Raw genomic sequence first — 26,543 nt, 5'->3', positions numbered from 1 at the left:
TTTACTTTAAAAACTTTATTTATTTATTTGGCTGTGCTGAGTCTTAGTTTCAGCATGCGGGATCTTTTGATTGTGACATATGAGCTCCTAGTTGCAGCATGTAGGGTCTAGTTCCCTGACCACAGATCAAACCTTGGTCCCCTGGATTAAGAGCACATAGAATCTTAGCCACTGGCCCACCAGAGAAGTCCCTGTATCTACAAATGATAGGATTCCATGATACACTGTTATCACTTTTGCTTTAAACCACCAATTTCTCTTTTAAGGTAATTCTTAAAATAAGAAAGAGTCATTTTATTGTTACACATTTACCATTTCTGGTGCTCTCCATTTCTTTGTGTGGACTCATATTTCCATCTAGTACCATTCTCTTTTGCCTAAAGGATTCTCTTTAACATTTCTTACCCTATATGTCTTGTGGTGATAAACTCTTCCAGCTTTTGTATGTCTGAAAAATATCTTGACTTCACCTTTGTTTCTGAAAGATGTTTTCACTGGGTATAGAATCCTGGGTTGACAGCCTATGTCTTTCTGTCCTTTAAAGTTGTTGCCTCCCTGATTTCTGCCTTCTCAGGTGGCTCAGTGGTAAAGAATCCACCTGCCCATGCAGGAGACACAGGAGACACGGGTTCAACCCTTGGGTTGGAAAGATACACTGGAGGAAGAAATGGCAATGCACTCCAATATTCTTGCCTGGAGAATCCCATGGACAGAGAAGCCTGGTGGGCAATAGTCCATGGAGCTACAAAATAGTCAGACATAACTGAGTGATTGAGCACGCATGCACAACACTGATTTCCATTGTTTCTGACAAGGAATCTGCTGTTATTTTTCTCTTTCATCCTCTTTACATAATGTGTCTTCCCCTCCCCTGCTTGCTTTTATAATTTTCTCTTTTCAATGATTTTAAGTAATTAGATGATGATTTGCTTTGATGTCATTTTCCTGTTGTTTCTTCTGCTTGAGGTTTAATGAGAAACCTGTTGACTTCCGCCTCGAGGGAGGGGGCTCAAAAGAGTCCTTCCACCCAAGAAACTAAAGTACTTAGATCTAGCTGCTCTCTCAATGCCCAGAGCACCCAGTATATTCTCATACATCTTACAGGAGCAAAGAGTGAAATATCCTTCACCCCTCTCTCCTCTGTGCCATTCTCTCTATCCATCACACCCAGCTCCAACACCCTATCCTACTCCCTTGGATCCTCTGTGGGTTACAAAATGGACCAAAGTAGAGAGGTTGAGTTGAGCCATAATCTGGGGTGGGGTTGTAAAGCAGGCCTGGGATAACTGGGGTTCTCCCTGCTGTCTTGGAGAACCAGAGATAGGATGAATCCAAGTCCCTTTGAAAGAATGACAGGCTAGCATAAGGGCAGTGTGAGGAGTGGGTAGAGAATGGAGAGCTTGCAAAAAGCCTCCACTCCCCATTGAATGCCTAGGACGTGCCTGCACTGTGCTGGTGTTACTGGGAAGAATAAAATCTGACTACATATTGGGTATTTTTGCTTGTTTGTTTGTTTTGTTCACTAAAAGAATACTGTCTATATATAATGGGCTTCTCAGGTGGTGCTAGTGGTAAAGAACCTGCCTGCCAATGCAGGAGATTTAAGAAATGTGGGTTCAATCCCTGGATTGGGAAGATCCCCTGGAAGAGAGCATGGCAACCCACTCTAGTATTCTTGCCTGAAAAATCCCATGGGCAGAGGAGCCTGGAAGGCTATAGTCCATGGGGTTGTGAAGAGTTGGACCTGACTTAAGAAACTTAACATGCTATATATAACAGCCTGCTGTGGGGAACTCTGTCCCTCTGCTTGAGGGTTAAACCAAAGTGCCTTTGTTCAGGGAAACACCCTGACCCTGTCCACTTGGGAATGGCTGCAAGAAAAAGGAAATTAACACATCATTGTCCTGAGAATGGCCATTCCAGGAAATATTTGCAAGATTAATTGGCTTTTTACTTTACTCCCTCACCTCTTCCCCATCAGTGCTCTATAAAACTGGCCAGACCCCCAATAAGATAGTTATTTTGAGACACTAGTCTGCCATCTTCTTGGTCTGCTGGCTTTCTGAATAAAGTTGTTATTCCTTATCTTAACACCTTGTCACTCAACTTTTTGGCCTGTCATGTGGCTTCCCTGGTGGCTCAGAGAGTAAAGAATCTGCCTGCAATGCAGGGGACCCATTTCATCCCTGAGTCAGGAAGATCTGCTGGAGAACGGAATGACAACTCACTCCAGTATTCTCGCCTGGAGAATTCCATGGACTGAGGAACCTGGCAGACTATAGTCCATGGGGTTGCAAAGAGTAGGAAGACTGAGTGACTAAAACACACACACGTGGCAAGCAGAGCAGGACTCAGTAACGCTGGGGCCTCAAAAACAGTAGTGAATTGTCACTGCCTGAGCAGCTTCCTACGCCTGTCTGGGGAGACATCTGGCCAAACAAGTAGCAGACAGCAATGTGATCCCTGTGGGTTCAGCAGGAAAAAACTTAATCCTATTTCATGTAAGGGATAAAAGCAATAGCTAGAGAGATTAAGGGAGAAGGCAATGGCAACCGACTCCAGTACTCTTGCCTGGCAAATCCCATGGACAGAGGAGCCTGGTAGGCTGCTGTCCGTGGGGTCACTAAGAGTCAGACACGGCTGAGCGACTTCACTTTCACTTTTCACTTTCATGCATTGGGGAAGGAAATGGCAACCCACTCCAGTGTTCTTGCCTGGAGAATCCCAGGGACGGGGGAGCCTGGTGGGCTGCCGTCTGTGGGGTTGCACAGAGTGGGACACGACTGAAGCGACTTAGCAGCAGCAGCAGCAGAGAGATTAAGTGACATGCTTGGATGACCCAGCAATTTAGTGGTTGAGTTTGTATAAAATCAAGGCCCAGGGAAGGTTTCTGTGAGCCTGTCTCATGCTGTGCATCAGGGCAGCCCTCCCTTCCAGATCAAGATGCCTGCCCCCTTCTTGCAGGGCAGAAGTGTTCAGCATGCACATCATGACATCATGATTCTCCAGCAAGGTCATTTGTGCAGATCCCAAGTGCCTGAGCAGGGTCTGTACCACCCAGAGGTAGACCCCACTCAGTTCTTGCTGCTTCATGTGGTTGTGGCTTATCACTGCAGTGGGCCTGTGAGCTTCTCAGATAGTGATGGCTCTGAATTCCCAAGAGTGCCTTGCACATGCCTGGCAATCAATAAATGTCTGCTGATCAAGTCCCTGTTAATGAATGGCGATGACTTCATCAGTAAATATTGATAGATTTGAGACTCCTGCTCACTTTGGACAAGTTGGAGCTTTTGCCAAAGGAGGCAAAAAAGAATTCCCAATAAGCTGGATGTGTTCCAGTTCCTTACATGGACAAATCTGTAATTGATTCAGGGGAGTATGTATGTCTGTGGGAGGGGGGGATCTCTCTGTTGTCATAGTGACTCTGAAAAAAAAATTTCTTTAACGGCATCCCAGACATGAAGACTCTGAAGTAATGGCCCTTTTAAAATTGAATCATATTAATAAGATCTATCCAACTGAACCATGCTTCTTTCTTTCTTTCTTTTTCATTAGATGCATTATTAACTTGGCTAGCTGCAAGACCTCATAAATGCAAAGTGCCCATTCAAGAAGAACACCACTTCCAGCATGGAATAAATAAGATACAAGTCATTAATTCCAGAGATCCTGGCAGATAAAGAATAAGTTCTGTGAATGGTGGTTTTCAGGTTGTAGGGTTCTTGAGTGTGTGGGGGTCACTTCTCTTGAGTGAATCCTCAAAACTTGGGACAGTCCACACAAGCTAGCAGATGAGGCTAATCACAAAGCATTAGAAGGAAGCTGAGGGGGGAAAAGAAAACAAACATCAACTCAGTTTCACAAAGTTCTATATTGTACAAGAGAGAAATTGCAAAAAGCGTAAATGTTACAGCTCTCCTGCCCAGTACCACCTTTTAGCATTGGATTTAATAATATTTGGTATTTACTAAGCAAGTAATGTGAGAGTTGGATCATAAGGAAGGCTGAGTGCCGAAGAATTGATGCTCTTGAACTGTGATGTTGGAGAAGACTCTTGCGAGTACCTTGGATAGCAAGGAGATCAAATCAGTCAATTCTAAAGGTAATCAGTCATGAATATTCATTGGAAGGACTGATGTTGAAGCTGAAATGCTTCAACAAATGAATAAATGAACAATGAATACTTTGGCCACCTGATGCAAACTGACTCACTGGGAAATATCCTGATGCTGGGGAAGATTGAAGATAGGAGGAGAAGGGGACGACAGAGGATGAGATGGTTGGATAGCATCACCAATTCAATGGACATGAGTTTGAACAAGCTCCAGGAGTTGGTGATGGACAGGGAAGCCTGGTGTGCTGCGGTTCATGGGATTGCGAAGAGTCGGACATGACTGAGTGACTGCACTGAACTGAAGCAAGTAATATGGCAGATAGACTCTAAAATATCCCCTAGTGATCCCCACCTCCTGATATTCACACCCTTGTACGAATAAGGGTATGACCTGTGACCTGCTTCTAGCCAGTAGAAAATGGCAAAGGAGGTGACACTTCCATGATTTTGTTACATAAAACATAACTTCTGTCTTGTTAACTGAAGATTTTGATGAAGCAAGATGCCATGTAATGAACTACACTAGGGAGAGACCCTCTGACAACTGAGGGCACACTTCACTAATAGCCAGAAAGGAAGTGAAGGCCTCATTCCAACAATCCACAAGGAACTGAATCCTACCAACAACATGTGAGCTTGGACATAGCTTCATCTTAAGATGAGACTCCACCCCTGGCCAGCTCCTCGACTGCAGCCTCACGAGAAGTCCTGGAGAGGAAGACTCAGCTAAGCCACACCTGGATTCTTGACCCACACAAACACTGAGATAATAAATGTGTGTTGTTTTAAGCCACTAGCTTTATGATGAGTTGTTGCACAGCAATAGAAAACTATTACAAGCACCTATGCATGGTCTTAGTGCCATGGACACAAGACAGACAGTTTTCTGCCTTCATGGACATTCCTTTCTGGTGGAAGAGACAGAAATAAGAATATTAATAAATTACTGCCATGAAGAGAAAGAAATTAAGGTAAGAGAATAGAGGAGGAGGTGGATGGTATTTTAGATAGGGCTGAAGAGTAAGGTTGTCTGTGAGGATGGAGCTTTGAGCAGAGAATTGAAGAAGTGGGCATATTAGAAGGAGGAGCATTCTAGGCAGGGGGAATCACAAGTCCAGAGGTCCTAGGGTGGGATCAAGTTTGGCAGGTTAGTACAGTTAGTACAGGAAGTATTGTAAGAGCTGAGCTCAGAGAGTTAGTGGGGTCAGATCACAGATGGCCCTGCAAGCTGTGGGGAGGGCTTTTTTACATTGGCCATGTGAGAGGACAGGCCCGAGCCCTTTGAACAGGTGAGGGACATCATCTGATCTGAGAGTAAGAGTCAGTCTGGAAGGATGATCCTCTTCTAATACCCATAACATAAACTGCACAGAAGCTACATAGGGCCTGGAAAGTGACTAAGAGTCTCTCATCGATTTTTCTTCAGGGATTCTCCCAGAAGCCCTGTGGAATAGGTGTGGCAGGTATAGGAATTCTTCCCCAATTGCATCCCTCTAGTTCAAAAGGCTGGTCCATGTGGCTGGACTCCTGAGTCCCCTCTCCACACTCAGGAGCCCCATTAGAATGGAACCAGGAAAAATGGTGTGTCACTCCAGACATGACTTGGGGTCCCTGATCATAATGTCAGAAAGATGTGAATATTTGCATGGGGAATGAAGCAGAAGAAAAACAGTGCTTTTTGTGCACAATAATTTCAGTAAGGCAAGCAGATGGACAAGAATCGTTTTGAAATGTCAGAGAACTAGATTCTGAAAGTATTTCTTGTGAATTAATTATATATTAGGTTATTGCTAATCTAAAATGTTTCAAATGCCATTAAGATGTTGGGTTGTTTTTTTTTTGAGTGGTACTCTATTGTTCTTTTAGAGGCTATATATTAATAAATGTATTAGAAGTTTTTATATCACATTTATTATTAATCCATCAACATTATTTTTTGTAAGGTTTGAGTTCCAAACATGCAATGTTTTTGTTGAGTAAACATAAACCTCAGGTTTGAAAACAAAATCTGTATCATCCCTGAAATTGAACATATTAAGTAAAGGGCCTCTATGTTTTCTTGGTGGGTCCTGCTTTTTTGGACAATGGGAGAGGAGTAAGGCAGGAAACCTCACCATATTCAAAAACAGGTGACCAAATCCTCACCCTGCCCTCCATCTATCCCCTCATCCATTCCTTAATCCACCCAATCCATCCATCCACTCAAACATCCATCCACTTATCCACCCATCCATTCATCTGTTCATCCATCCATCCAACAAGTATTTAAGGAGCACCAAGCAGAGTCAGATGTTGTAATGGAAACATGGAGATTAGGCAGAGAAGGCTTGTGTCTTCACATAGTAAATCTTTGTTCTTCACACAAAGCTGGGTACTTTCCCTCAAGCAGCAAGTCCTCACTGCTCTGGAGCTCTCATTTATACAATCACATATCTCAGCTTTGCAAGGGGATGTCCAAGTAAACTTTGCTCTCAAGTCTTGGGGACCAGAATTCAAGAGATTTCCTCAAATCACTCTGTGAGATGGTTGTAGTCAGAGTGGGCCATCAGAGGTCTCAGAGTGGTCATCAGATCCCAAGTCCTTCTGATGCCTAATTCACAGAGAAGCTCTTCTAGGTACCAATACTAATAACACACAAAGCCTTCTGAGCAAATATTCAAGTGTGTTGAATAATTATGACATGTTGGCAAGACTGATGAGTATGTTCTTATTTTTTAAAAGTGTATGGTTCTTTCTAGGTTCTGTTCCTCTACTGGTTCTGCCCTAAAATTCTGATGTGTTCCCCAAGGTTAACTTCCAACTGTTCCCCTTTATGTACCCCGAGTGATCTCAGCCGCTTCTTTTACCAAATCTGAATCCTGGTCCAACTAAGTTTCCTAAGCCCTTGACTTGTGTGTCTATTTTCCTACTGGACTCCCATGTCCCAAATGGGAAAGAAATTCAGTGTGTCCTAAACCAAGCTCATGGCAAATACAAAATCAAGTCCCCAGACCCTAAGATCTGATGAATGCAATCCACAGGGGATGTCTTGTGGGCATTCCAGAGTAGCACAGAGTAACTATAACTAATTCAGGGAAGGAAGTCAGTCCTGAATATTCATTGGAAGGACTGATGTTGAAGCTGAAACTCCAATACTTTGGCCACCTGCTGCGAAGAGCTGACTCATTTGAAAAGACACTGACTCATTTGAAAAGGCGCTGACTCATTTGAAAAGGCCCTGACTCTTTTGAACAGACCCTGATGCTGGGAAAGATTGAGGGCAGGAGGAGAAGGGGACGACAGAGGATGAGATGCTTGGATGGCATCACCGACTCAATGGATATGGGTTTGGGTGGACTCCGGGAGTTGGTGATGGACAGGGAGGCCTGGCATGCTGCGGTTCATGGGGTCTCAAAGAGTCGGACACGACTGAGTGACTGAACTGAACTGAACCCACCTCAAGAAGCAGCAGCAGAGGGAGACTAAGCGGCAGAGAAAACCAAAGCCTCAGGCAGAAAACTATGCTATTATCCAAGGAAGGGAGACCTGGAGAGAGGGTCCCGGACAGACCTGCCATAGAGAGGAAACTTAGCTATAGGGTAGGAGGTTATTTTAGATTTCTCTGGTTAAGGGCTCATGCTTTCTAAGCAGCTAAGATTAAAATGTTACCTTCTAAGCCCACGGACTCCTTCAGAACCTTCCTGACTCCAGCTCAGAAGCCCACTCTGTGAATATACCCCCTTCCAGGGGAAGGCGGGTACATCAGGCTCCTGTGAGTATGGTTATGTGAGCCAGTGTTGAAAGGCATCATCCTGAGTGGCCCAAGAATCCCAGACCAGCCGGAATCTGGACTCCTCAGGTTCCGGTGGCCCAAGGAGGCATGGTCTGTTTTGTACTGCATTAATGACATTCAGTTGATCCACACTGGTACCAGGTGAGCACAACCACCTTCTTGCTGTGATCTCCGGGACCACTGGTTCTGCCATTTCCCTATTTATTCAATAACACCTGAGTGTTCTTCCGTAGGAGCCACCCTTCCAGCGACTAAGGTTTCCATGCTGTTTAAGTGCAGTTTTGCGCAATTTAAGTATAAATTGAGAATTCCATGGATGGAGAGGCCTGGCGGGCTACAGCCCATGGATGTCACAAAGAGTCAAACACGACTGAGTGACTAACACGTTCACTTTCTTTAATAAACTGATTCAATGTGGAGAGTATTCACTAAAGATAAACACTCCCACGATGCAGAATTCCATTTCTAGGCCTATAATGAAGAGAAATGAATGCATACACCCCACAAAAGAATGTTCATCCTAACCTTTTCCATTATAGCCAAAAACCCAAGTGTCCATCAACAGAACAATGGATAAAACCCTGTGGATATCCATACAATAAAATATTACACAGCAGGAAAGAAGAATAAAGTAGTGATGCATGCAGCAACCCAGATGAGGCTTATGGACATACAATGAATGAAAAGAGACACAAAAGGCTCATACTGTATCCTTCCATCCACAAGAAGTCCAAGAAGAGGCAAAATAACAAGTCATAGAGGTCAGAGTAGAGGTGACCTCCAGATGGGGAATACTAACTGTGAAGGGGTGCAAAGGAACCTTCTGGGAGCTGGACATGTATTGAGTTAGCTAAAAAGTTCATTCAGGGTTTTCAACACCTCCTTTGAGAAAACCCAACAGAACTTTTAGGTCTCAATACTTTGTCATGATCTGGGTGGTGGCTACGTGAATATATTCATATGTAAAAATTTATTGGTTGTACATTGAAAAACAGTGCACTTTTGACAATTTATTTTGTTATACTTTTTCAGGCTTCCCAGGTGACTCAGCTGGTAAAGAACCTGCCTGACAATTCAGAAGACATAGAGAGGTAGGTTTGATCCCTGGGTGGGGAAGATCCCCTGGATTAGGGCATGGCAACCCACTCCAGTATTCTTGCATGGAGAATTCCATGGACAGAGGAGCCTGGTGGCCTATAGTCCATAGGGTTGCAAAGAGTCAGACACAACTGAAGCGACTTAGCACACAGGCACACTTTTTCAATGTTGAAAAAGAAAACAAAAATAGGGAAAAATTAAAACTTCAGTTGGTCTTGAGCAGAGTATTCCTTGAATCCAAGGAGATCAATTGTATTTAATCTCTCACACAGACTCTGATCAAGCTACATTTTTCTTCAGAGGTAGAGAGTAAACATTTGAGGTTTTCTGGACTATACCAGCTCTGTCACAATTATGCACGTCTGCCCTTGTAGCAGGAAAACAGTCACAGACAGTAAGTAAATGAGCAGGTGTGTTTGTGCACCAATAATACTTTACTTAGAGAAACAGGCAGAGCATCACATTTACCTGCAGACCATACTTTTTGACCTCTGATCTAATCTATTGGTGGTGACTTCCCAGGAAAATGGTTGAGACCACTTCAAGGTTCACCAGAGAAGAATGCAATGATCCGTTAGTTATGTCTGTCAAAAGAATGAATATATGTACCTGTACAACTGAATCAGGGCCTTGCCTGGTGGTTCAGATGGTAAAGAATCTGCCTGCAGTGCAGGAGATGTGGGTTCAATCCCTGGGTTGGGAAGATTTCCTGGAGAAGGGCATGGCTACCCACTCCAGTATTCTTGCCTGGAGAATTCCATGGACAGAGGAGCATGGCGGGCTACCCTGTGGGGGTCACAAAGAATCAGACACAACTGAATGACTAACACTTCATAACTGAATCACTTTGCTGTACTCCTGAATCTAACACAACATTGTCAATCAACTATTGTGCTGTGCTAAGTCACATCAGTAGTGTCTGACCCAAAGTGGAACATTAGAATTTCCTGTTCATAAAATTCCCTCAGCCACTTTTGCCAATTAGAGAGCGTCTCCAGGGCGCCATTCTTCTTTGCCCTCTGTTTTTTTTTTTTTTTGGATTTGTTTGTTTTGGCTGCACCGCAGGGCATGCAGGATCTTTAGTTTCCCGACCAGGGATGGAACGTGTGCCCCCTGCATTGGAAGTGCAGGGTCTTAGCCACTGGGCCGCCAGAGAAGTCCCTCCCTTCCCTTCTGCTTTGCTTTTTGTTTACAGCCCAGCAGTGGCAGCACCCCTCCCCACCTCGTTTTCAGAGCAGTGTAACCCTCCCCAGACTCTACACCTACATCCAGTCTTCCTTTTACATCGTGGCCAAAGACCACATATTTCGGCTAAGCAACAGGGCACCTCGTGTGAGTCCCTGCGGTGCCCCAGCCTCTGCCCGGAGGAGGGGGAGAGGAGAAACTCCTCCTGCCTCTGACCCTCTGGGATGAGGGGGAAGTGGTGGTGGTGGGGAAGGAACTACAGCCAGTTTTGATTTTCCTTATTTGTATGATTTTTATTTGTAGTGCGGCATGTGGAATTTTAGTTCCCTGATCAGGGATGGAACCCGCGTCCTCGGCATTGGAAGCGCGGAATCCCAACCACTAGACCGCCACTTGAAGTTCCTGTTCTGATTTTAGAAACCACTCTTTAACCTGGGACACCTGCCTCGCATGCCGCCTCCGCCACGCCCAGCCCCTTCGGCACTCCGTCTCCCTCAATGGAAGAGATGTCTCCTTTTCCTAGACTCAAACCTCCCGAGTCTGCAATTCTCACCTCCTCTGCCTCCTCACTCCTCTACTTTTCTCCTCGTTCTCTGGGTTTCAACTACTATCTCCATTGACTTCTTTGGATCTGGATTTAAAAACTCAATTCTCTTTCAGTCTTTGGGAGAGGGAAAGAAAAAGAAAAACAAACCCAAGCCCTCTTTAAATCTCGTGATCCATTTCCAGCTGTTGCCCTATCTTTCTCCTCTTGTCCTCAGCCAAGATCTGGAAAAGTCATCTCTGTTCATGGTCCGGGCACCAGAGCCCCAGCCTTTCTAGCTGGGCCCCGCCGCGGTCTCCGGTCTTTCGGTTTCACCGAAACCGGCTCGGTTCACACTGCAGGCGACCTCTCTGCAGCGACATCTAGCGGCCACCCTGCAGCCACTCCCCGCTCCGCTGAGTTCCCAGTCGAAAACTCGCCCAGCGCTCCAGATCCGGGTCCTAGGGCTTCATGACTTCACCCCTCCTGCATCTCAGCTCTTCCTGGCCCGCCCCTGAAAGAGTAGTTCTACTGGATTCTCCAGGCATCTTCCCACTCTGGGTACTCTCGATGAGCAACGCTGGTGTCATAACCATCATTTCTGACGCCACGCCTCTCCTTGGAAAGTTCTGGCATCTTGGGGAAGATGATTATAACAGGGACTGCGGGTTGCATTTACTCTCCTCTTTTTACCTAGTAACGGATCACTGATAATTACCGGGATACGTTGTTGTCCACAAAAAAAGATGGTATTTCCCAGCCTCCCCTGTCTGTGGTTGTGGCTCCATGACTTGGTCCAGTTGAGGTGAACTCGTGACGCTGCAGAGCGGGGCTGGGGTGGGGAAGACTTCACTTGGGGTCACCTCCCGTCTATCGTTTCTCCTTCCTCCTTTTCACTGACTGGAGGGAGATGTCATGTTTGACTCCACTGCCAACTCGGATCATGACCTGACTTCAAGGATAGGTTCCGAGTGGTAGATCGCAAAGGATGGTGAAAGGTTGCCAAACCACACAAAAACCCCGGGATTCTTGGCCTCCAGAGGAGAGGAATTCACTCCGGGCCAGAGACGAGGCTTGATTGTTCAGAGCTTTCGTGTAATAAACTTTTATTAAAGTATTAAAGAGATAGAGAAAGCTTCTGACATAGGCATCAGAAGGGGGCAGAAAGAGTACCCCCTTGCTAGTGTTAACCATGGAGTTATATACTCTCTAATTAGTTATTACAGTGAATCAAAAGAATGTCTGGAGGTTATAAAGCCCTCACTAGATCTACTCCCATAATTTATACCTTAAGATAACAGGATTAGCCAGAAGGTTTTTTTCCAGAGACTGTCCTCAAGCAGGATACATTATTGTTATATAATCCTAAGGAATGTAGAGGGACAAAAAAGTTTGTCCTTTCTTCCTCCTGGAGAATTCCAGACTCCTCTCTCCTTGGGGTGCCCTGGACTTCTTATCAACCTGCCTAGGAAATGAATCTCTCAATGGGAGAGGTCTGGATCCTGGATAACTTGCCAGGGCCTCAGCACCTGCCCTGCATGCTCATTTGGACTTCTCTTACAGGAGAAGAAAACATACATACAGAACAGAACACTGCACCGTGTGTTTAAGTCCCTATTGAATCCGTTGAGATTGGGAATCAACAGGAATCCTGATATATCTCTCCTCATCTTGCCCATTGAGAAGTTAATGATCTTCTCCCGTCCCAAACCTGGTCCTTCTCCTGTGTGTCTTAGCACCCTTCCCACCCCATTCCCTTCCTGGCTTTCCCCTGTCCAGACCAGAAGTGGTTGTGGTTCAGTTGCTTAGTCATGTCTGACTCTGCGACCCCGTGGACTGCAGCACACCAGCCTTCACTGTCCTTCAGTATCTCCAGGAACCTGCTCAAACTCATGTCTGTTGAGTTGGTGATGCCATTCAACCATCTCATCCTCTGTCGTCCCCTTCTCTTCCTGCCTTCAATCTTTCCCAGCATCAGGGTCTTTTCTAACGAGTCAGTTCTTCACAGCAGGTAGCCAAAGTATTAGAGCTTCAGCTCCAGCATCAGTCCTTCCAATGAATATTTAGGGTTAATCATGTTCAATTCCCTCCTGTCTTCTTACACCCAGCCAGTGATCAGATCCTCAGTGTATCTCAGGATGCACACTGCCTCTAGCCCCTGGTTCAGGCCACCATAAACTGTCACTCCACAACCACCCATATCCCTTGGGGTCCAGGGGTTCGAGAAAACTGCTGAATACAGACAGTGATCCTGGGAGCCAAGCCTGAGGTGAAAGGAGAGACAGAGAGGTGAAGGTGCCTGGGAAATGTGCCAGTAGAGTTATTGGAAAATTACAAAAATTGGGACTTGCCTGGTGGTCTTGTGGTTAAGAATCTGCCTGCTAGTGAAAGGGACACGAGCTTGAGCCCTTGAGCCCTGGGGTCTGGGAAGATCCCACATGCCACACAGCTACTAAGCCCAGGCACCGCATCTACTGAAGACTGCGGGCCTACAGCCTGTGCTCCGCAACAAGAGAAGCCACTGCAACGAGAAGCAAGGATGAGCTGTGCCCAGTCTCCACAGCTAGAGAAAGTCCATGCACAGCAATGAAGATCCAGCACAGCCACAAATGAAACAGAAATTTACATAAGCAAACCATTTCCTTAAGTTGATGGCCAAATGTTAAAATGTCATTTTCTATATCATTTATAATCTTGTCACAGTCCCTTTAACAAAGCTTGGTTAGATTTCAGTGAAAATTATCTTCCAGAGTAGTTCTCGTTCTCTCCACCCCCATGGAAGGGAGAGGGTAACTTTACTGTGATTAGTATGTATGGTGAAGAATTTCATGTTAATGAGGTGTGTCAGCAGTGATAATTGAACCACATTTAAACAAAACCAAAAAAGAATGAATGCACACACTTGCATTAGTGAGAGAGCCTGGGAGTCTGCTTGAGCAAACGGAAGAGGAGCCCCTGAAGGGACATGAGGCCCTAGGGACAAGCCCTGCCCCACCGTTTCTTCCAGGTCCAGCAAGTCCAGCAAGATGGGATGGTGTCACACCCAGTGGAAAAGCCAGGCCAAATCTCAGCTTTTGCTTTTGAGATTTGCTGCATCAAGCCTTTCCTGGGGACTTCCCTCTTTTCCCCCCAAAGTCATTTCCAGCCACTTCTTTTTGGGGAGACTTAATTATCAATTCACAGGCTGTATGTATGGAGAGTAAGTAAGGACAGTCAGGGCCCCCGGACATGCCCAGGTTTAATCTTTCATACTAACTACCTGCTGTGTGCCTGACTCCGTGCTGACAGTCTCCATCATCCTCTGGGAGAGTTTTTCTTGCCAATTTTGTCTGGGGGACACTGGCACTTAGAGTGGTGAAATGACTTGCCCAGAGCAACCAGAGCAGCACAGCTTGAAAGGAATGGGCCTGGGACTGACCTGAGTCTGTCTGACTGCAAATCGCTCCTCGTTCCCTGCTCACCAGGTATCCTGAGCCTGGATAATGATGTCCATCACCGGAAGAGCTACTAAGAATTCTGAGTCTAGGGGCTTCTGTCACGGCTCAGTGGTAAAGAATCTGCCTGCCAATGCGGAAGACATGGGTTTGATCCCTGATCTGGGAAGATCTCACATACCACAGAGTAACTAAGTCTGAGGGCCACAACTACTGAGCCTGTGGGGACCACAACTGCTGAAGCCCTCATGCCCTAGAACCTGTGATCGACAAGAGAAACCACCGTAATGTGAAGCCCTCACACTGCAACTAGAGAGTAGCTCATGCAGCAACAAAGACCCAGAACAGCCAAAAATAAGTAAACTTAAAAAAATAATAATAACACCAATTTTGTATTCTAGGATACTTAAAGAGAGAAAATTCTAAGTCCAGGGAATTCCCTGGTCTAGTGGTCAAGACTCATGCTACCAGTGCAAGGGGGATGAGTTCAATCCCTGGTTGGGAGCTAAGAACCCACATGCTGCATGACTGGGCCAAAAAAAAAAAAAAAGAATTCTGAGTCTAGGGCCAAACCCCAGAGATTCTGCTTCAGTTGTTTGGAGCTGGAGCTGAGAGTCTGTGTTTCCACGAGGGCCCCAGGTCTTCCAGATGACCCTGATGCTCAGCTGGCCTAGGACTGGCCCTGTATCAGGTCCCACTGCCTCAAGGTGATAGAAGCTGCTGCCGCAGTGTGGCAGAGAGGGGTTGCTGCTTGCCTGCCTTTGATGAGGCAGCTGCAGGCTTGCACAGGGGTCCGGCCAAGTATGAAAGAATTATACTCAGCAGTAGGCCCGGCAGAGCCTGCTGTAAAGTGGAAGTGCCAGGAGACAGCTGTGTCCCTTTGTTTTTCCTCCCTAACACCAGGTTCAGGGATTGTAATTTTGAATTCTTTGTGCATTTGACCAAATCTAGTCTTTCTTTTTTCCATCCGTCCTATACAGAGATGCCAGGTTAAGCAGCTGGGCACAGTGTGTGCAAATGCCAGCTCCTTTTTGAACATTTGCACTAGCTTCTCCCCATCCAGAGGGCCCAGGTGAAGCTCCTGGCCCCAAGGCGGTCTGATCTGACCTCCTGCTCCTGCCTTCTCTCTTGCTGGTCTCCTTCATGAAGATGCTGGACCCTTCGCTCTGTTTCATCCTTTCTCCCCTCCCTGATTTGGAATACCCCTAGAGCCCTTCTTTATTCTCCAAATCCCATCCCAGCTTAAAGATCCCCATCTCCAGGGAGCCCTCCATGATTGGCCTGGCCCATATTCCTTCTTGGAACACTTGCTGCCATTCATGTCTTGGATTCTGCTGTGTCCTGTGATTTTCACATACCTGTGACCTAAAAACACAAGTAGAGGTCACCGCTCAAGGTCACTGGCTGGATCTTGAATGTCTTCCCCACTCTGCACCTACATTCCCCACCTGTGCTCGAAGCCCTGAGTTTTCCTAACAATCTCCTTTTTCCTCCTTCCCCTGTTCTCAAAACTGCCCTGCCCTGTGGCCCATTATTCTGCCATGAAATCAGTAAGCGAGTTTGTGATAATTCAATCATGCCATTTAACTTTTTCATTTTATTAGAAGAAAAGCTAAATTTTATGGCACATCTACCTTTGGTTAGGAGTTGTGCCTCAGTTATCTTATTCATCCGGAAAACTCTCTGAGGTAGGTGTAGTACCCATTCTGTTGATGCGGAAACGAACGTTTGGGAAAGTTAAACGATATGCCCAAGGTCCCACAGCCAGTGAGGGACCAAATCCAGAAGTGAGGTTCAGGCAAGGGACATTCAATCCTTTCCGAAGCACAAACTCCTTTCCTGAGCTGCAGTGTTAACAGTAGCCGCTAGACGGCATCTGGCAGCCGCCGCGAGCGGGGCAGGCTTAAACGGAACGCTGGTGAGATACTGAACCTGTTGTGCCTATATTCACCACCAGGGGGCAAGCGGGGGAAAGAAACAGCACAAAAGGGTCGCATAAGAGGTGGCTTAGCCACCAGACCAGAGAAACTTGTTTTCAAACGACTGGTGAACCCCATTACCTTAGGGCTGGGGTAGGTACAGAAGCTCATTGATTATTTTAGTTATTCTAAACATTACAAGTTTCGAAATGTGTTACTGAAATCTTCCTCACATATAATTGAAGCACCAGAGCCTAAGCAGCAGAGAAGGCAATGGCACCCCACTCCAGTACTCTTGGAAAATCCCACGGGCAGCAGAGCCTGGTAGGCTGCAGTCCATGGGGTTGCTAAGAGTCGGACACGGCTGAGCGCCTTCACTTTCACTTTTCACTTTCATGCATTGGAGAAGGAAATGGCAGCCCACTCCAGTACTCTTGCCTGGAGAATCCCAGGGATGGGGAAGCCTGGTTGGCTTCCATCTACGGGATCGCACAGAGTCGGACACGACTGAAGCGACTTAGCAGCAGCAGCAGCAGCCTAAGCAGAACTTTAATCTTTCTTGTTGACTTTAAGTTATCAGCCTGGTTGGTAAAAAGAGTGGAATCTCATTTCTGCACCTTCCTGGCTTGGCCAACAAAGAAAACCACTTTAAATTACCTCCTGCAGACTGAACACTTTAAATGTTTTATCCCATTTCATCTTCACATTTTTGAGGGGTTCCAAGAGGTGAAGTGACTTGCCCAAGTTTACGTAGTAGAGCCAGGATTTCAACACCAATGGATCCAACTTCAAAGTTTTTTACCCTCTCGGAGCCTCAATCACCTCATCTGTTCAAGAGGCATCATTATAATAACACTTGTCTCAGTGTTGAATAAGACAAGGTGTGTGAAGTGCTTCAGAGAGGGCAAAGATGTGGGGGGTTAAAGTGGGTGAAGTAAGAGATGCTGGTGGCTTGAGGTCTGTCACGTGGTGAGTCAAAAACAGGTCCCCAAGCCCATTCTGCCTTCTCTAGCACCGGTAACATTATCCTGTGGCAGGTCTCTTCATATCTCATTTACACAAGAAACTGAGGCCAAAAGGGGGATGAGATTTGGCTGAACTCTTTGAACTGGCTGGTGTTCATTAATTCTAATGGAGCCACGTACTTGCCAAACATTTCTTGAATACTTATCACGTATCAGGCCTGTGCTAGGCCCTGGAATACAGAGATGACTAGGTTGAGGGGGCTGCCTCGACTTTCAGGTATTTACACTCTAGAAGAATCAGGACTGCATTTTCATCCCCACTCAACTCTGTGAAGTCACCTCACCCATACGTGCATTCATAGACCCACCCACCAATCAACCCATTCATCTACTCACTCCTCCATCCATCCATCCACCTATTTGCCTACTATCAACCTACCTATCTATCAGTTCATCCATTCTTCCATCTACCCATCCAACCACTTATCTGTACATCCATCTAAACAACTGTTTACGCTTTCCCTTTTTGGGTGAAGTTCCTCTGTAGTGCTCCCACAGTCATTTGTGTCCCCTTTGTCACATCACCTGTCACTGGGTGACAATGGTCTGTTCTCTGGCCTATATTCTCTTTGAAACAGCGAGGTCCCAGAGAATGGGAAATTGGACCATGTAAGACATTCAGTAAATGCTTGTTAATAAAGCATTGGCGCCTAAAGTAGGAGCTGGGCACTCAAGGATGGTGTAAGACAATCCACTGGAATGCAGAAAGACCATTTTAGAACTTCTGTTGGCACGTTAGTTTTTAGTTCAATAGCAAGAACATAGTTAATCATCTCCTGGTATTTGATATCCAGATTGAAAATGGTGTTGCTGATGTACTCCTGGTAGGTGAGGCATCCTGAGAGAAGGATGAGAGTTTCCACCTATGGTTGGACTGCTGAGAACCCCTTTCTCTCTCTCTCTCTTTTTTTTTTTTTTTTGGCCATGCCACACAGCACACAGATCCCTGGTTAGTTCCCTGATCAGGGATTGAACCTGCACCCCCTGCAGTGGAAGTGGGGAGTCTTAACCACCAGACTTCCAGGGAAGTCCTGAGAACCTCTCGCTTGTTTGCTCTTTTTCAAGCTATTGAAAATACAGTAATTCAACTGTGGTGTTACTGATGCCAATTTATAGAAGCAAGATTTTCAAGCAGCAAAATCTTTGTGTGACTTTGTAATAAGATACTGATTAACCAAAATTTCTGAATTAGTTGATGTTTAAATATGTTTAATATCATCCCTTAATTGAATATTATATGACAACACTGGGTTTTATATTTAGCAAAACATGGGGGCCAACCAAGAAAGGAGACGTGGGATTTGGGTCACAGGGGATCCCTTGTAGCACAGCTGGGCAGGGCATGTCAGAAGTAGTGAGTACAGATGAAACTGATGGCTGGAGGACTTAGGGGAAAATGACTCGTTGGCAGGCCTGATGTTTAGCCAGGATGTGCCAGTTTAAGTACTTCTGAATTGGTTGTTAAATAGCAGCTAACGTGAGCCACCCTTCTTCCCTGCCCAGCCTCTTCCTGGCAGCTGGACCTTACCATAATGCAGATCCAGACTCCAGGAGTTAATACCTGGCACAACAGAGGGCCTTCTACCATCTGCCCCTGGCTTTGGGGGCCAGTGCTTTGTCCATTCTGGCCACCATCTGCTATGAATCATCTCCATATATTGAATTAAATTGGGTTGGTTAGTGATTAAATCTTTTCAGCATGATTCTCTGCTCATTAGAGTATCTGTTATGAACGAAAGTTTGGAAATAAAAGTGAGGCTATGAAATAGACAGACAGTACAAAGAAAAAAAAGGCAAGCAGAAATTCCAGGACAAACAGAAGGCTTACAGGAAAGACAGCATGCTCATAGTATGTTTTCACAGTGACTGGTTGAACCACCATCAGTACTGGCCTAATCATAGTCATGCAAAAACTGCTCCTCCATTTTCAATTTTTAGACTCGGCCTGTAAAGAAAGAACAGAAACCTTATTTATAGTTGTGGAACAGAACATCAATCTTGAAAAAATAAAGTAAACCTTAGAAGGGCTGGGAGGAAGGAATAGAGAGGGAAATTAATATTTTTCATCTCACCAAGGGAAAGTCAAAAGGCAGTGGGGAAGGATGATGGGTTTAGAAGTAGAAATATAAAGGTAGTATTTATACTTTTATAGTCATTCAAACAAGGAATACATATGAGTAATTGCAAGTAATGCATATGAGATTAATTTAAACTCAGATTAATCAGGAAGCTGATTAATAGACCATACCTAAAATTGATCATTCTAGAAAGCATGTGAAAGTCATACTGTCTTGAGATACAGAGTGAACCACCAGCAGAGCAACTGGAAGAATTCAGAGTGGCCCCATTAGAAGCCCGGGAGGGTGGCTAGCATCTTTCCTTACGAGTTCCTCTGTGCTTCTTGATGGTGCATGTGCTAAAAACTCCAAAGCAGTAAATGGAGCTTTTTGTGTGATTAAAATGTTTGAGGTGGGGACTGTGACAATTCTGCCTTCCATGGCAGTTTCTGAAATCTAAAATTTATTGACAGACAGCTTTGCTGAGAAATCTTGCCATTCAGACTCTCCTCAAAGAAACTGGGCCTCTCTCCCCTGCTGGGTGGTGGGGAGGGGGCTGACAGATCCATCCGTTTACAATTTACAACAACGCTGCCTGTCTGTTGCTATAGGAAAGCATGGGGGACCATGGGGACTAGGGGAGAGATGTCCTATCTGCTGTGAGCTAGAAACGCTGCCCTCGGCCAGGTGCCCCCTGGATTGAGTTCTGAAACAGTGGGGCTGGTGGAGATGAAGGGAAAGGTATGCGGCCAGGGCTGGAGTTTGTGCAGAGCATTGCCCAGCAGCCAGAGGGTAGGAGGGGTTGGGAAGGCAATCCCTGAAGCACTGAGCAGGGCAGGAGAGGACCCAGGATCGGGCAGAGAGCCAATGGGCAGTTTCTCTGCCCCTTCTGGGTAGATTGCCCCCACGCCCTGCACACCCACCCCCCCCCCCACCTCCTTTGACTTCATGTGTCTTGCTTTCCAGGCTCTTTCTGGCTTCTGACTATGGCTTCTGCCTTTTTCACTTACACAAAATTGCTCTCTCCTCTCCCTGCTGCTGGGTTTGGAGATCCTGTCTTTTGGGCTAGCACCTCAAGGCTCCCCATGGATCTGCTGTCCAGCTTCCTCCTCAGCTCTGACTCAGGTCTTGGGAACATGGTCCCCTGAGGGCTGTTGCTAGCCCATGGGGTGGTTTTGTGCCTTTTCCTCCAGGCAGACCCAGCCTGGGTCAGGATTCATAAATAAGCAAGAGGAGTGTTGACTGGACATCAGTCCCACTGCCTTTCAGTTGGGGCCTTGGTGCAGTGCTCAACCTGCACAACTGTACATGGAGATCCTGACACTTAAGAACATGCCCAGCTTTCTGGCAAAAAAAAAAGACGGCTCTCAGACTAGTGGGAGTTTGGAGGGGGTTGGCTTGAGAACAAAGATACTGTTGTATTCATCTTTAATAGCTCAGCGTCTAAGATCAGGGTCTGGCACCTCGTGGCTTGAGTAGATGGCATCACATCCATGTTCTCCAGTTCAGACGCCAAAGTAAGAGCAAGGGAAGCCAGGAGCCTCTTGCACAGCTGCACTGCACGTCCTGCCTGGTGGGGCAGGGTTACCCCTTCAACCTCTAGTTCTCCCCAGCTCAGACTTGGGGCACCCCATTCTACCCTTGTGGGACTCAGTCTAGGCAAAGTATCTGAGGCTAGACGTGGGAGTGGTTTCTGGAATTTTTTTTAAAAGTATTTATTTATTTGGCTGTGTTGGGTCTTAGTTGCCCCGTGGCATGTAGGATCTTAGTTCCCTAACCAGGGATGGAACCTGTGTCCCCTGCACTGGGAGGTGGAGTCTTAACCACTGGACAACCGGGGAAGTCCCTCAGAAATTCTTTTACCCAAAGAGAGATCTATTCCCCACAGCCAAGGAGAGAGAAGGAACAGGCACTGCCATGAGTGGTTATAACCAGGATGGGGAGATACTAGATTTATCATGAGAACAAATAATGAATAATTCAAAGTCACATATCAGGACCAGACCCTGTAGTTCAGCCTCCCCTGCCCCACCCAGACTCCACCAGTGAGCGGATCCACTGAGCCCTGCCTGGGGCTCCTGGGAGTCTGGGGTGAGCCTGTACTGCCTGCTACCAGCTCTAGGGCTCTTTTATGCTACCTGCTACATCTTAAAAATTCATGAGAATTTTGCACTCTGCTTCTGGGCTGCTTGTAACGTAACGTTGTGTGTTAAACTTCTTTCCGTGAGTAAAACAGAAGCTGCAGAAAGAGGTGCGAGTTTCCCTATGACTCCACATCCTGCCAGCGCAGTCTCCGTGTGGAGACAGCCATTCTGCTATTTTCCTGCCTTCCTCCCTTTCTGGTACTGATGACTCAGTTTCTCTCTGAGAGAACCATCCTTCCCCATTCTCGGTCCCCAGTCAGACGCTGCCCTCTGTCTTGGGGGCGAGACCTCCTAAATCAAATTTCCTTCCTCTGAGCCCAGTGGTTACTCAGCAGTGAACACGTCACCCATGCTGAACCAATCTGCATCAGTTTTAGGACTTCCGCTTCCACTGCTGGGATGGATGTCCAGTGGCCTCGGCAGGCAGCGGCTTAAAGCGTGACGTCACTACCTGGCCGGAGATTGAGGCTGGGCTGTTGCAGTGAGAGCGGTGAATCCTAGCCGCTAGACCAGTGGTCAGGGACAAGGCCCTGGCTTCTTGCGTTTGCAGAAAAGAATTCTGACAAAGACAGAAAGTAGAGAAACAAGTAATGTGTTTATTAGGAGGAAAAAGTAGAGTACGTGTGATTAGACACTGGCAGATTCAGAGAACTGCACTCTCATGGTAGCTTGAATCACTTTAATGGGGCATTTCTTCCGGATCCCCTTTGGCCAGTCATTTTGATTTGCCTGGTTCTGAGTCCATGTTCGGTTTATCTCAAGATCCTCCCACCGTGTGTGTGTGTGTGTGTGTGTGTGTGTGTGTGTATTTCTTAGCAAAGATGAATTCTAGCAATGAGGCTTAGGGGTAGTTGACTTACTGTGAGGCTATGCCCCCTCCCTTTTTGACCCCTTTCTGTGCATGTGTAGTTGAGGAAGTCTCCTTGACTTTGAGAATAAGGAATATGTGGTCTTTTATCTCATCTGAGCAGGACCCAGTCTCCATCATCCTGCTTTTATGGAGTTTCTGCTATTATGGAGTTTCTGTCCATAATAGTTCTGAAATTGTTCAGCATGGGACCCATCTATCTCCTGTCTCAGGATGAGAAGGCCTATTCTTACTAGAATGGCTAAACTGCTGGGAGACAGCCTGGAAACTTTGGGGTCTAGTAGAGAAAAACCAGGGAATGAATCAATCCAAAGCATAGCAGAATTCAAACATAGAAAGAGGAAAAGTCCCAATGGGCTGTGTAAGTCCCTGGATCTAGCTATACCTGAAGCTGTATAATCTGGGGGTTAAACTGGCTTGCATTAGGTTTCTTTCACTTGTAACCCACAGAGCTCTAACTAATTCAACCCGTGGACACATGCCCCAGTTAGGAGGCCCAGTCTTACTGGAAAGAATTTCAGAACTTTGGCATAGGAGCCAGAAGACTGGATTTGGGTCCCAGCTTTCCCACAAACTTGCTCTGTGATTTTAAGGGTAGGATTAGGTCATCTCCAGGGTTTCTTCCAACTCTAAGATCTTCTGCCTAAAAATCTTACAGAAATGTAATGAAAGGCAAATTTACCGTGGTCTTGGGATGGGATTTCTGGGCTGCAGATCTGGAGAGTCTGACTCGGTGTCTGGGTGGGGCTTAGAAATCTGTATTTCTAATGCAAAGTCCAGGTGGTTCTGATATGTCGCCAGGTTTGGAAACCACTCAGATTCTTAAATTTTTCTTCTTAAGGCAGTTGTTTGAAGAGTCGTCTGATGAGAATTTCCTGAGCACCTACTGTGTGCCGAGTCGCCTCCTTCTGACAATGGCCTTCCTGTTGGGTGGGGAGGGGACCCTCGATCCTCACACTGAACTTTCTGTAAAATCCTGAAGCTGGCTCCGAGAAAGAACATACATCACTGGCGACACACTTCTTCAGTCATTCAATTGCTTCATAAATGGCATTTAAAATTTTATTGATGAATAAGCCATTCACTGTCCACTTGGTTCATTTATAAACAGCAAAAGGTGAACGCATGCATTTATGTTGCTGTTGCCGTTGACGTCTCGTGTAAAACCTTAACAAGACCTTGCCATAGCAACTGTAACTCCCATATTACTCAAATTCAAATGGCTTATTATCAAGATAAACATTTATTCTATTAAGGTATGCAATATGAGTGTCATATTTTATAATGGTTACTTGTAGCATAGTTCAGCTGGGGGCCAACACCATATTGAATTATTTAATACCATTTCTCCCTGGGTTATTAAAAAGTTCAGTAAAATATATATTAGTGTATAAAATTTTAATGCATGGTTCACATTGCAGTACTTGCAAGCTCTTGGTCCTTAGAAGGGGAAAGCCAGGGAAGGCACACTCCACACAGACTGTGTTTTTGAGAAGTTGCTCAACCAAACACAGCCTACACTTTGTCTCAGCAGAGACTTCCAGCCCTGCCAGGCTGTCTTATACAAGAAACAGGCGGGGAGTCCAGGAGAAGGGGACAGCCACCAACAGTGGCACCGAGAAGACTCTGAGTCCCCAAACTCAGTGACTTTGACCCTTGCTGATCTGATTACAGAATGAAAGTGAAAGTGAAAGTCATTCAATCATGTCTGAGTCTTTGCGACCCGTCATGGACTGTAGCCCACCAGGCTCCTCTGTCTGTGGAATTCTCCAGGCAAGAATACTGGAGTGGGTTGCCATTTCTCCCCCTAGGGGATCTTCCCAGCCCAGGGATCGAACCCAGGTCTCCCACATTGCAGGCGGATTCTTTATTGTCTGAGCCACCAGGGATTACAGAATGGTGTCTACCAGTTCTGCTGTGTGTGACCCCTGTAACGCCTGGATCACTCAGGTGGGCAGTGAATCAGGTGTTCCCTGCACTGTTATTGACTTGTCCCGTGAGTGGTCATTTTCATCTTCTCTGAACCACACCTTCCTTAGAAGGGCTACGTGGGGCTAGAGTATGTGGTTTTATAAAGCTCAGCCAGTGGACTTCAGTGGTGGTCTAGTGGCTAAGACTCTGCGCTTCCAGTGCAGGGGGCCCAAGTTTGATCCCCAATCAGGAAATTAGATCCCACAAGCTGCAACTGAGAGTTCACATGCTGCAACTAAAGATTCTGCATGCCACAAGGAAGACCAAAGATCTGGCCTGCAGCAACTAAGATCCAGTGCGGCCAAATAAAAATAAATAAATGAATAATAATAAACAAACAAGCAAGCTCAGCCAAGGCAGAGAAGCCAGCTTCGGTCCTGTCAGATTAAATCCCGCTGTGGTCAATGTCCCCTCCTAGCGGCCCAGAGACCCTGTATCGGCACAGTAGGCTGTGCTGGCCCATGCCTGATCCTCCCAAGGTGGGACAGGCGGCCCTTCAGCTTGAGCACATCATGGCGTTCCTGAGTCCAATACCAGGGGCGGTGAGTATAAGACACATGGCAGACGAAGTGCTCTCCTAGTATCCACTCCCGCCCCACACGTGCAAACATTCTTCTGAGCTCCGGGTCATCTGCATTGTCTCACTGTTCTTCTTTATCCCTCCGTGGTGGCGGGGGGGTCAGACTGAACGTTCCGTGAGTGTTCTACGGCAGGAAAGTGGATTGGTTGTTCATTTCTCATATCCTTTCTGCAGCAGGAGACCCTCTGAAGAAGGAGAAGGTCATTTTTCTCCCTTATCTTGCCTCTCTGAACAGATAAGGGCAGACAGGGCCTGGGCTTCTTACCTCTGGAGATGTCAGTGTTTGGGGGTTTCAGAGCCCAGAGCAGAAACTTCCAGGAGTCTTCAGTCAGGGTCCCCAGAAGCGGGCCCCAAGAACAAGGATTTGGGACAGTCTGGAAGGCAATCCCCAGAGTCACAGGTTGGGGAGTGAAGCTGGAGCCGGAGGGAAATCACTTACCCGCCCCCAGACACGTGGGAGATCGTGGGAGATACAGCACTATTTGGTCAGGGGCTGGTGGACTTTTATCCGCCAAGGGCTATTCGTCATTGGTTGAAGTTGCTCCCAGGGCGTTAGCATCTGGGCACTTCTGGCCTGCATCTTGGACCCCCCACTCTCCTGCACCCCACTCTCTTGCACCTTGAGAGGCCCTTGGGCAGAGTCTCAGGGGCTTTGTAGGAAGATGCTCTTGGCCTCCTCACAAAGGTGAGTACTAGGGTGAGGAGCAGAACACCTCCAGTGACCCAGAACCAGATGGACAGAGCCACGTGGAGGAGGTTAAGCTTGGCTCTCCAGGAGGGGGACAAGTAGATGCTGGAGTCTGGGTGTGGGTGGCTTCAGGGGATGGAGGGGAAACCAGTGGTGGTGAGTGCATGCAAGGTGAGGATGACACCACATGTTCAGGCCAGTGGTCCCGAGGGAAAGCCCACAGATATCAGAGGGGATCTTAGTATATGTGACTCTGGGGAGCAGCAGGGAGCAAATGCTGTGTCCAAACCAGGCAGGAGGAGGTGACCTCACCCATTTTAAATGGATAACACGGACCATGAGGATCTCAGTGCTGGCTCTGATGACCTGAAGTCCAGAGATGTTTCCTCAAGTTTTAGGACTGTGTAAATCCCACTGGCTTCTTGCATGACCTTGGAAAAGAGAGGGTATCCCCAAACATGAGTTATGTTGGGCATCTCACTGTCCTACTAAGTGGGGGCTGAAAGCCAGATTAAACTTGAGTTAAAAGAAAAGAGACTTCCCTGGTGACTCAGACAGTAAAGCATCTGCCTGCAATTCGGGAGACCCAGGTTCAATCCCTGGGTCGGGAAGATCCTCTGGAGAAGGAAATGGCAACCCACTCCAATACTCATGCCTGGAGAATCCCATGGACAGAGGAGCCTGGTAGGCTACAGTCCATGGGGTTGCAAAGAGTCTGACATGACTGAGAGACTTCACTTTCAAAAGAAAGGAAAGTACAGTTGTCTCTCAGTGTCTGAGTTGAGGCGGTGGGGGTGGGGGGATTGTTTCCAGGGCCCTCTAGAGATACCAATATCTGGGGATGCTCAAGTCCTTTATATATTGATAAAATGGCATAATATTTACATACAACCTACTGCACATTCTCCCGTGTACTTAAATCATCTCTAGATTACTTATACTATCTAATACAACATAGTGAAGTCACTCAGTCGTGTCCGACTCTTTGCGACCCCATGGACAGTAGCCTGCACCAGGCTCCTCCATCCATGGGATTTTCTAGGCAAGAGTACTGGAGTGGGTTGCCATTTCCTTCTCCAGGGGATCTTCCCAACCCAGGGACTGAACCCAGGTCTCCTACACTGTAGACAGATGCTTTACCGTCTGAGCCCCCAGGGAGCATTTA

Source organism: Oryx dammah, unplaced genomic scaffold (assembly GCF_014754425.2).
Source record: "Oryx dammah isolate SB20612 unplaced genomic scaffold, SCBI_Odam_1.1 HiC_scaffold_2, whole genome shotgun sequence".
Lineage (NCBI taxonomy): Eukaryota > Metazoa > Chordata > Mammalia > Artiodactyla > Bovidae > Oryx > Oryx dammah.
This window is presented reverse-complemented; position numbering follows the sequence as displayed.